The sequence below is a fragment of the Lolium rigidum genome, chromosome 6, assembly GCF_022539505.1.
Source record: "Lolium rigidum isolate FL_2022 chromosome 6, APGP_CSIRO_Lrig_0.1, whole genome shotgun sequence".
NCBI lineage: Eukaryota > Viridiplantae > Streptophyta > Magnoliopsida > Poales > Poaceae > Lolium > Lolium rigidum.
Window position 1 is genome coordinate 182,468,923 of NC_061513.1, and position 13,004 is coordinate 182,481,926.

Sequence of the window (13,004 nt, forward strand, 5' to 3'; positions counted from 1 at the left end):
ACGGTTGGAAAGGCCATACTGTTACCTGTGTCAGATATCTTTTGAAAATGTTGATGAACTGATTGGTGACTTGAATTGAATCACAACTGAGTTGTGGGAATGATACTAATGTTCCCACTTGGGTTAGTTAGCACATGAAAGAGTCTTTATCAAATACTTGTGAACTAAAATTGGCTTTATGCAAAAGAAACTAGAGCTTAGCACCCCTGACTAGAATTGATAGCACTTACACTAGTATTAGTTTGCGAGTACTTAAAGTACTCACGGCTGTGTCCCTGGCTATTCAAATGGCCAGAGTATGAAGATGAACATAACTACCAAGGAGATGACCAACAGGACGCCTACGACAACTAGGAGTCTTCCGACGTCAAGCGTTGGCCTGTGGACTAGAGAGTCCCTTTTATTGACGCTTCCGCTATGAACTTTGTGTTCGTTGATCAATAGATCAACTATTTGTGTAATATGGATCATGTGATCTAAATTCGTAAGAAAATATAGCTTGTAATGAATGATGACTATGATATTCGACTATTATGGCTCGCAACAACAATATTCCTGGGATTGCGATGAATGACATAATAGGCATCTGGATTTAAAAATCCGGGTGTTGACAGTGTTGGAGCTCAATCCCCATCTCGGTGAGGCCACTTGTGGCGGCGCCGGCGAGCTGCTGCCTACTGGACGGGTATCCTCTCAGATCTGTGGATCTGGGGAGGGTGGTTTCATCGGGTGCGGTCGACTTTCGACCTTGCCGTGGAGTTTGCTGTTCAGGAGTCAGAGGAGTGCTAATGCTGTTGTCTTCCCCTCGGCCAACCGCGTTGGTGAGGGAGAGGAAGGGGATGGCACCAATGGCTTCCTTTTTAGGGTCGTTTGTGTACTTCTGGTGGTGTGCGGCCGTCGCGTATTGCAGTTTTTTTCGGTCGGCCTTGGTGGCGAGGGGAGGAGGCGGCTTGACGTGTCGACGCCCAAACCTTCGAGATGGTGGAGCGTTTTGCTGGTGGCTTGGGTCTACTGCCCAATAATCTTCGTTTGGAGGTACTGCTTGCTCTTCCCCATCTCCTGCCTGCCCGATGGTCTGGAAAAGATTATTAGCTCTCACCCTCCGGGGTGGGTACTTGATACGTCCAAAACGTATCTACTTTCCCGAACACTTTTGCTATTGTTTGGCCTCTAATTTGTGTATTTTGGATGCAACTAACACGGACTAACGCTGTTTTCAGCAGAATTGCTCTGGTGTCTCGTTTTTGTGCAGAAATCCAACTTTCGGGAAAACCCCGGAATTTATGCGAAGGCCCTATTTTCCCAGGAAACTAACGGAGCCATAAGGGCAATTGAAGTGGAGGCCCGAGGGCCCCACACCACCCGGCGGCGCGGCCCAAGGGGGCCCGCGCGGCCGGTGGTGTGGCCCCTCGGCCGGCCTCCGACGCCCTCCTTCGGACTACTTATTCGCCTCGACCTAAAAACGCCCGGAGAGAAGTCGAAGTCGCCGTAAACCCTCCGTAACGCCGCCACATCGCGAAACTCCGTCGCGAGAGCCAGAAGTCTCCGTTCTGGCACTCCGCCGGGACGGGGAATTGGAGGAGATCATCACCGCCATCACCGCCAACGCCTCTACATCAACCAGCAATGTTTCCCCCATCCATGTGTGAGTAATTCCCCCGCTGTAGGCCGAAGGGGATGGTAGGGATTGGATGAGATTGGTCATGTAATAGCATAAGATTGTTAGGGCATAGTGCCTAGTGTCCGTAGATGGTACTTTTATGATATTGTTGCAACTTGTTATGCTTAATGCTTGTCACTAGGGCCCGAGTGCCATGATCTCAGATCTGAACATGTTATTATTTCATCATGATATTCATTGTTTATGGTCTTACCCGCAAGTTGTATACACATGTCGCTGTCCGGAACCAATGGCCCCGAAGTGACGGAAATCGGGACAACCGGAGGGGATGGTAGTGATGTGAGGATCACATGTGTTCACGGAGTGTTAATGCTTTGCTCCGTACTCTATTAAAAGGAGTACCTTAATATCCAAGTAGTTTCCCTTGAGGCCCGTACGCCACCGGCTGGTAGGACAAAAGATGTTGTGCAAGTTTCTCATTGCGAGCACGTACGACTATAATTGGAACACATGCCTATTGATTGATTAGTACTTGGACACCGTTTTATTATTATCCGCAAATGCCCTCGCTATGATTGTTACATGAGTTTCTCTCATCCATGCAACGCCCGTTAATCCGTCCCCGTGCCTACGTATTTTAATCCTCGCTGTTTACTAAAATCACTACCGCTGTCTTTGTTACTCTGTCGTCGTTATTTCACTACTGCTATTACTATAAAACTGTGCACTATCGATAAACTCTTGCGAGCAAGTCTGTTTCCAGGTGCAGCTGAATTGACAACTCCGCTGTTAAGGCTTTCAAGTATTCTTTGTCTCCCCTTGTGTCGAATCAATAAATTGGGTAATACTTCCCTCGAAGACGTACTGTTGCGATCCCCTATACTTGTGGGTCATCAAGACTATTTTCTGGCGCCGTTGCCGGGAGCATAGCTTTATTTGGAAGTTCACTTGGATTGATATTGTTCGCTGCAAATTCTCCATCATGGGTAAAACTCGCGATACTAAGATCGCCATATTACCATCCACTACAAGAAAAGGTACAATTCTGAGTACCTCCGCTACACTTGATTCACCATCCGTGATTGATAAACTTGTTTCACCGCCACATGCTTCGCATGCGGGTACATCTCGCTGAATCTGAACACTCTCATAATACCGATAATATTTCTGCCGTGCTTGATGATAGTGGTTCATTGGGAACTTTTCTAGATGCTTCCATTGCTAAGTCTAGACAAACCGAAAATGCTGAAATTCCCGATGCTACTACACCCGTTAATTCACCCGAACTTGAATACTCTAGTGATGATCTTGATGAAGATTATGTGGAACTTGATGATGATTTTATTGAAAAATGCAATGCTACTACCGATGCAAGAAAAATTAAAAAGTTGCTTGCGTAACATACCGTTAGATATAAACTGTCTCCCGATCCTAAATTTGCCACATCTCCTATAAACATTAGGGATAAAGATTATGATTTTTCTCTTGATCTATCTCATATAGCTATTGTTGAGAAAACACCTTTTTGTGGTACCGAAAAAGAAAGTGTTGTTGAACACATGACTCGAGTTATCTACTTTGAGTAGCTTGTTTTCTGATGATGTTAAGAAGCGTACTTACTTTGTTGCTAAAATATTTCCATTCTCATTGAAGGATGACGCTAAAACTTGGTATAATAATTTGCCACCTAATTCTATTAAAAGTCCAAAAGAATTGCTTGCTGTTTTCTTCCGCAAATACTTTCCGCTAGTGCTCAACATGTCGCTTTGCAGAGAGTTTATAATTTTGATCAGTGGAGATGAAGAGAAATTGCCCGAGGCTTGGGCGAGATTTTGCTCTCTTATTAGAGCTTTGCCTCGACCATGATTTAGAAAAGCATGATTTACTTGATATATTTTATAGTGGACTAACCATTGAGTCTAGGGCATACCCGGATAGTTGTGCTGGTTGTGTTTTCAGAAAAGAACTCCGGACGACGTCGAAGAATTATTGGCTAAAATAGGCCGGAATTATGATGATTGGAATACGCCCGAACCAACTCCAACGCCAATAGTGAAGAAGAGGGGTTTAATTAAATTGAATGATGAAGATATGAGGGAAGCCAAGAAGTCTCTCAAGGAGAAAGGTATTAAATCTGAAGATGTGAAGAATCTACCTCCTATAGAAGATATATGTGAGATAATTCCCCCTTCATCCATGATTGAGGTAAATTCCCTTCAACGCTTTACTAGGGAAGATATTCCGTATTCAAAACCTCCTGCGCAATGCTTAGATGAGTTTGATAATTATATTGTTAAGCAAGAAAATTTTAATATGAGAGTAGAGAATCATTTAATGGAAAATTCTCAAGCTATTAGTCAATTGCATGATATTGTGGAGAGAACCTCCAATGATGTTAAGATGCTTGTCAAACATTTTCAAATGATTCAAACTCAAATTGATCAGCTCACTAAAGTGCAAAATGACTTGTTAGGAAATAATGCTAAAGAAAAACATGCTTATGAAGTAACAACTAGAGGTGGTGTCTCTACCCAGGATCCTCTATATCCTGAAGGGCATCCCAAAAGAATTGAACAAGATTCTCAACGCATTGAACCTAGTGCTCATTCTAAGAAGAAAAGAAAAAGAAACATAAAAATGTTGTAGAATCCTCTGAACCTGTTAATGATCCTAATAGTATTTCTATTTCGATGCTGAAACTCGAAAGTGGTAATGAACATGATAATGATAAAGATAATGATAAGATTGATACTCCCGATAAAGAAGAGGTTGAAGAAGAACCCGAAAAGCATGCTAAAAATAAAAAGTATACTAAAGAAGATTTTATTATCGAGAAACATGGTAATGAAAGAGAACCTTGGGTGCAAAAGCCAATGCCTTTTCCTCGCTAAAAAACTAAAATCAAAGGAAGAAGAACACTATAATAAATTTTGTGATTGGATGAAACCTTTATTCTTGCAAATCCCTTTGACCGATGCTATTAAATTGCCTCCTTATTCAAAGTATATGAAAGATATTGTTACTAACAAAAGGAAAATCCCCAATGAGGAAATTTCTACTATGCTTGCTAATTACTCTTTCAATGGCAAAATTCCAAAGAAGTTGGGCGACCTGGTATACCTACTATTCCTTGTTCTATTAAGAATAATTATGTCAAAACTGCTCTATGTGACTTGGGAGCCGGTGTTAGTGTTATGCCTTTTTCTCTTTATAAGAGACTTTACTTAGATAAGTTGATACCTACCGATATATCTTTGCAAATGGCTGATAAATCTACTCGCTATTCCTGTTGGTATATGTGAGAATGTTCCCTGCTCAAGTTACTACTAACCGCTTGATATTAACCGATTTTGTTGTATTGGAAATGCCCGAAGATGATAATATGTCTATTATTCTTGGGAGACCTTTTCTTAACACCGTCAGGGGCTGTTATTGATTGCAATAAAGGAAAGGTTACTTTCAATGTTGATGATAAGGAACACACCGTCTATTTCCTAAGAGGATTGAAAAAGCGTGCTGGAGTTAATACTATCTCTCATGTGAGAACTATCAAAGTGGGAACCATCGATTGTCCTATATATGAGCCTAAAGAAGAATATCAAACTCTTGTTATTGGATCCATATCAATACAATTCAAGGTAACATGATTGATTTGAGGTTTATTTCTTCATATGCTATGTAAAATTTATTTGGTGGCAAGACTTGATCAACCTTGTTAACAAATACTTTTTATATGCATAGAGGAGGTAAACAACATATCTTTCTTTCTCCACTTGCTTTAGTTGCTGTAGCACTTTTAATTTGCAAAGTTTCTTAGTTGATTTGAAGATTTCAGAAATTTTCCTGGCCAATAATAAACTTAATACCCGTAAAATGTGCATTTTTCAAAGTTTTCAAAAATTCGCGAAAATTATACCGTTGGTCCTATTTTTCGACGAGGCACCTGGGAGCACCGGAGGATGACCCGTGGGGCACCGCAGGGCGCCACACCACCGGGCCGCGCGGCCAAGGAGGTGGCCGCGCCACCATGTGGTGTGGGCTCCCCTCCGCCCCACTTTGCCATCTCTTTCTCCCAAAGACCTTCTCTCTCCCGAAAAACTCGTACCAAGTTCATCTCTCTCGCGTTTTTGCTCCAGTAGCTCCAGCATTTCTCGATCTCTTTGCTCAGCCCAGATTTCGTCTGAAATTTGGCACATTTGCTTTTCGATATGTGACTCCTCCACCCATCCAAGTAGAATTTCGTTTGGTTGAGTATATCTTGAATATTTTGCTGCTGTAGGTAACATGTTTGGTGAGCTTGCATGCTTGTTCTAATTGGTAGAAATTAGTTTTAATGCATGATTAGTACTCTAGCAAGTTCCTATGGTAGTTTCCCTCAATTATATGTCACCAAATCAAGTTTTATATTGTTTGTTAAAAATTTCAGAAAATGAAGAAGTTCAAATTTGGAGAATTGTTCAAGAAGGGAACAACCAAGACCGGGAGGCCTTCTAGGTCCTCCACCCAAATTAGGCGGTCGTACAACGAGGACATCCTCGCGCCTAGCTTCGCGCCCGAAGAGGACAACGGGCCTCCTAATGCTTCTACTTTTCCATGCTTTGATTTTCTAAGGAATGCAGGAATATTGGAGGACTTCTTAACACTTGTCAACAGGGCAGGGTTAACCACCTATATGGGCGATGAAAGGGAGCAATACTACTTGCTCACCAAGACTTTCGTCGAGAGTTTCCAGCTCAACAACAAACAATATGAGCCAACGGTATGCGTTCGGGATCTATGGTAATACCGTGACTATGCCATTGAAGGATTTTTGTTGTGCCTTGGATATTGCCCCCGTAGGTACAGCAAGTAGGATTGATGACAACCCCGGGACTTGCTGGAGCTCTACCGAGGGATTACCGATGATGATTGTCGCACCATTCAGCGGGGCAAGATAAGGAACATTCAACTCCCCGCCATTAAATATTTTGCATACTACATTGCTACTAGCATTCTTGGTAGGGAGAACACTAGTAATATCTCTAGCTACCATCTTGCTTTCTTGAACATTGCACTTACTGGACAAACATCCTATCATCTTGGTGCTCTTATTGCTCGCCGCCTGTCTACCAGGGGGCCTATTTTTGGAGGAACCATTGCACTGCGTGTTTTAACATTTCTTAATCTTCCTATTGATCCTAATGATGTGCCATTGGCCCCTAGGAGGCTCGATATTACTGCTATGAAGAGTCATCATTTTGTTACAACTGACTCTACTTTAGATAATATGGTATATAGAATGTTGTTTTCTGACGGGGAGGAGAAGGAAATCCCTCTTCCCCAACCTGGTTTGTTAAGTATTGACAGGCAATCATGGTCGTGCACTAAGGAGGAGGTGGATGAACATATGAAGATACAAGAGTTCCACCAGCAACATGACTCCGAGGACGTCGGGACCTCCTACGACCACACCGTCACATATCCGGGTGCTTCTTCTAGCACATACCCGGAATACGACCCATCTTCATATTACGGAGATACTACTTCATGGGATCGATGGGATTGAACTCCACTTAGGCCAAAAGCCTAAGCTTGGGGGGGAGGTATACCGGCATCACTCATTCTTTGCATATTATGATTGCTGGATACTTGTATATACTTGTTTAGTTTGTTTGAGTGGTTTTCCAATGAGAGGAAGATGATATTTGGGGAAGTGCTGCCTGAAAACAGATTCTGGGCTGTTACCGTAAAAATTCGTGTGCCCAGCCAGAACAGTATTTTAAGTTGAAAATTTTTGTGCATGTTCCCCAGGTTGTTATCTAACTTTCATTAGTTGAACACTTTTCGAACTGAGCAACGTAAGATTTTTGTAAAAATCGATTTCTGTACTGCTGTCAAGTTTTGGCAGATTTCTGCCATCTTGTTTTTCTGTGTTTCTTTTAGTTTGCTATTTCTTGCTTTCGCTTCGTTTCTTTCCCAAAACACAAAAAGACCAAAAATATTTCTGTTGTTTCTCTTCACCATTTCTTTATCTTGGTTTCTTGCATTTGTTTCGCTTTATTTGCTATTGCTAGTTTGCTATAAGAAAACCCAAAAAGATTTTGCTTTGTTTGCTTGTTTCCTCTTGTTCTTATTTGCAATTTGAAAACATCAAAAATATTTGCTGTTCTTCTTTGGTTTGTAAAGTTCTTTATGAGTTCAATGGTCTTCGGTGGCTGGAGCGTGGTTTTCATTTCATATTATCCAAGCTACACAAGTGAAAAGGCAATAATGACGATCTACGACAATCTGATTGTGGTGAGAGGCTGGTATGAACTCTATTTGTTTTCATTTTTGTACATATAATCATCCATGTGAGCATGCTTAGTTGGTTCATGTGAGGTATATGTTATTTGAGAAAGTCTAGTAGTTTATGATCTCTCATGTTTAGCTCCAATCTATTAATATGAGTAGCATGTCATGGATGTTTGCTTGCATTGTTTTATTCATAAGTAAGTATGGCATTGTGGTATCCTCCTCTGAATAATTCATTTATATCGATTTGGCACATGCTCACGCATGCATATGACTGAACAAAAAGTCAATTAAGCCTCGATGATCTATATTGCTTCGTAGTTCTTGTATCACTTTTATGCCTCCCGTTAATTTATTTTGCCGCAAGCATGATTATGACAGTTACTGCTCTCTTGATTTGTCGCTCCCTAGTCTATTGCTAGCCTACACTTGTACTGAGCGGGAACGCTGCTCGTGCCTCCAAACACATGAAAACCAAGTTATTCCAGAGTGTCCACCATAAATACCTATTCATGGCATTTCAAACCATTCCAAGTAAATTCTCATGCGCTACCTTTAAAATCTTCAAAATGCTTCTTAATTTGTGTTAATGTTTCATAGCTCATGAGGAAGTATGTGGTGTTTAGCTTTCAACCTTGTCATTTACTTTTGACGGACTCTCATATGGAATAGTGGCACATCCGCTTATCCAATAATTTTGCAAAAAGAGTTGGCAATGGGATTCCCAGTCCCGAATTAATTAAACTTAAATAGACACTCCTCCATGGTTTGTGATTGTTGGACGGCACCCGAAGGATTCGGTTAGCCATGGCTTGTGTAAGCAAAGGTTGGGGGAGTGTCATCATCATAATAAAACTAAAATAAAAAGGCACTCCTTCATGGTATGAGATTGTTGGCGGGCACCCGAGGATTCGGTTAGCCATGGTTTGTGTAAGAAAGGTTGGAAGGAGTGCCACATAAATATGCAATAATTCATGGGAGCCGCTCTTGAAAGTCCGGTTGGCGAGGTAGTTGGTGTACCCATTACCATTCGTTGACAACAACAAACACCTCTCAAAATAATTTTACTCCTACTTTACAAATGAAAAGCTCTAGCGCATGTTAATCCCCTGCTTCCCTCTCGCGAAGGGTCAATCTTTTACTTTTATGTTGTGTCTCCATTATTTCTTTGAGCACTTTCTTGAGAGCACAACTGTCATTCTTAGTACAATATGCTTGTCTCAAAATATGATTGATTGTGGTATAACTTTGATGCATTTATCTTTTGACAATCACTACTTCTAGTCTTTCTATGAACTCCAGAGGTGCCCGGGCATTTATGTTTTGCGAATCAAATACGTGCAAGCGAGATACCACTTTATCATACTCTCTTATGAACATTGCAATCCTCGCTTATATACATGATTCATGATGCTTATTATTAATTGTTGATACCTCTCCATGATTGACATAGCTCGTTAGATGATCTTATTTGCATGTGTCTCATTATGAGCTGCTCAAGTATTAGCCATATCATGAGAATATATACATCATATGAGCAAATGTGTTCGTGAAAGTTCTTTTATCGCTCGCTTGTTAATCGAATTGCTTGAGGACAAGCAATAAGCTAAGCTTGGGGGGAGTTGATACGTCCAAAACGTATCTACTTTCCCGAACACTTTTGCTATTGTTTGGCCTCTAATTTGTGTATTTTGGATGCAACTAACACGGACTAACGCTGTTTTCAGCAGAATTGCTCGGTGTCTCGTTTTTGTGCGAAATCCAACTTTCGGGAAAAACCTCGTAATTTATGCAGAAGGCCCTATTTTCCCAGGAAACTAACGGAGCCAGAAGGGCAATTGAAGTGGAGGCCCGAGGGCCCCACACCACCTGGCGGCGCGGCCCAAGGGGGGCCCGCGCGGCCAGGTGGTGAAGCGATTCAACCCGGTAAGGATTGGATCTCTGTGCATAATGTGCTAGTCCCTGGATCGACTCGCTAGCACACACAGTTCGATTAATAAACAGAATAGCAAATGCGTCATTTATTACAATGTATGATCCAGAATATATTTATTACAACTTGCATAGCTCATGGCTAGCTCAAATAATAGAGTTCAAAGCGGAAAACAAATAAATTCAAAGAGCTCCATCACGCCACAGGCGAACATATTGAGTGGAAGCTCGCTACCTAAAAGCGATACCTTACTCGTCCTCGGAGTAACCTGCAACATAAAACGTTGCAGCCACGCAGGGTCAATACATTTGGAATTGTATTGGCAAATGTCACTATTTGGTGGATATATATAATGGCGCCTAACAACTACGTGCTCATTTGGCAGTCTGGAGTTTAGGCTCATTTGCGGAAAGCAATATTTTCCCTATCTTTTATAAATCATTTTATTTCTTTAGAAACATCGTTTAAAAACATATTAGCACAACCCATGCTGCAGCAAGACAGATCGGCTTCATATGCTCCTAAACATCTATGGACATGCTAGCATAGACCCATGTAGACACAAGCCAGCCTAGCTTTGCATGCTCCTAAACCCATTGTTTGTCCCATCAAGTTTTATTAAGAAATTGGAATGCCGAGATCTTCCAAACAGTAACATGCCTAGTTGCTCATAGTTGTCCGTAACCGGGGACACGGCTAAGTACTTAGTTTGACACTCTCGAGAGGATTGTACACTTTACCCACATGACCTAGTCAGCCCCTTTTACCATGATGCTCAATTTGCTCAAATGGTCGGGAAAAGACTGAGTCGAGACTGTTTTCAGAAGTAGGACCCCAAGCCATCTGGACGGACCCATGCCAACCTACACAGCTACATCTGCTAGTCACGTCAGGTTGGGTTCCTACAACTTACTTAGTCAAGCCAGAGCCCATATGACATGCGGCTGTACACGGAAACTACTAAACAAGAAACCTGTCCAATCTCTTTGATCCCTGGGCGGCAATCCCCACCATTGTTCACCGTGCAGACGCTCCCGTCTTACCAATCCGCCCAGGTGTTTCATTATTTAGGTTGTTTTCATTATATCAAACATATACTTTTATTCATCTAAACTTATCATGATAACCCAATCCACGTATCTAAGATAGCATTGCTAAGCAAACAACAATACGGTGGCGACAAAAGAATCAAGTGTTGAACATGTGGTTGTTCTAATAGGTGTTCATAGCATAGCAATATATATTTTTAAAACAATCCTACACATGGATAGCTACTGAAAATAACTACAAAGTGCATAGAAAAATAGTAGGACAGAACGGTGTGTGACACTTGCCTTCGTTGTTGTTCAGACAATCACCGCAGTCGCACTCGTTGCACTCCGGACAATCTACAGACAAACAAACAACGTACCATGAACACGGCGTGTACATGGATATGCACAAACAAGAAAAACATGAATGCAATATGTATCTTAATCGAGATCACACCACTTAGTTGTTCTGTAGTTGTCTACTACATGCATGATGCCATGAGTTCTGTTTTATAACCTTGTTAACACAGTTGCGTATTACTATCGTCTCATAAGATAGACTAAACCGACATGAAGTAAAGCACCAACTATAACGTAGTAACAAAACATAGATCTTAGTACTACTAGATGAAGGGTTTCATTTGATAGCATTAGTAAAAATAATCTTGCGAAAATAATTTGTAGAAATTATTTTATAACCGAAAATCGATGTTGCGGATCATAGAAATACTACGAAAACAAAGTGTGCAAAACCGACATGCAAAATATCTAAAATAATCTACGCATTTTACTGATTCCAACGATATATAATTTGTCGACAACCGACGTGTAAAAAACATAATATGGATTTTATAATACGCGGTTAAAATCTAGTGGTGTCCGAAAAATTGTCCGAACAAGTTGCTCGGATGAAAAAACTTCCTACACGAAAGTTGTAGAGAATCTAATTACAAACTTAACATAAGAACCAGTATTCGAAACGGAGCTTTAGATCTATAGTTACGTAATTTCAAAATTTGTACCGAGCTAGCTCAACTACGTAACACGATTCAGATTTGATTTAGGGATTACCGTGGCGCGAGAGAGGATGGCGAGAACTGGTGCGGCGGGGCCTTCGCGTGTGCAGCCGTGCGTCGCGCTACGCGAGAAATAGCAGCGGCAGAGAAGCAGCGCTGCGCGTTTGCTGTGAAGGAGATGGCGCACGGCCTGGGGTGCGGCTGGGGAGCCCCGGGCAGTATTTATAAGGGGCTGGGTAAGCTAGGGTTTGGGGTGGCCGGGTGGGCCTTGGGCCGGCGGCGCGCGGGAGTGCGGGGTCGCTGCGTTGAGCTGGGCCGTTCGGCCGGCGCGTTTTTTTTCTTTTATGTTTTCTTTTATTTGCAAAGCCCCTTTTTAGCACCAAAATAAATCAGAAAAATACAAATAAAATATCTGTGGATTCCTTGTGAAAAGGGCTTCATTTTGAAACAACTTTTAAATTAAAGTAAAACTTTTATAAAACTAAAGTTTGGCATACATGCCTAAGTGGATTTTAGGATTTGAGGTTTTGAAATAACGTTTGAATTTCCCTAAAAAGCAAAGATGCCATGATGCTTATGAATGCAATGCATGATATTTGAAAATTGAAAATTGGGATGTTACAAACCTACCCCCCCTTAAGATGAATCTCGCCCTCGAGATTCGGAGTGGCTAGCAAATAGGTGTGGGTGGTCTTCTCGAAGATCATCCTCTCGTTCCCAAGTGGCTTCCTCCTCGGAATGATGATTCCACTGAACTTTGCAGAATCTGATTGTCTTGGTGCGAGTAAACCTCTCCGCTGTGTGCAGAATCTTGATAGGTTTCTCCTCATATGTGAGATCACTTTCTAGTTGAACCTCATCCAACGGAACTGTATCTCTTAGCGGTGTATCCGCCATCTCCGGGTGACACTTCTTTAATTGGGACACATGGAACACATTATGTACTGCTGCCAATGCCTCAGGCAATTCTAACTCATAAGCTACCTCTCCCTTGCGAGCAAGGATTTTATAGGGTCCAATGAATCGCGGTGCCAGCTTACCCTTAATACCAAACCTCTTAACTCCACGTAGCGGTGAAACTCTAAGATACGCTCTATCTCCTATCTCATATGTCACCTCTCTACGCTTAG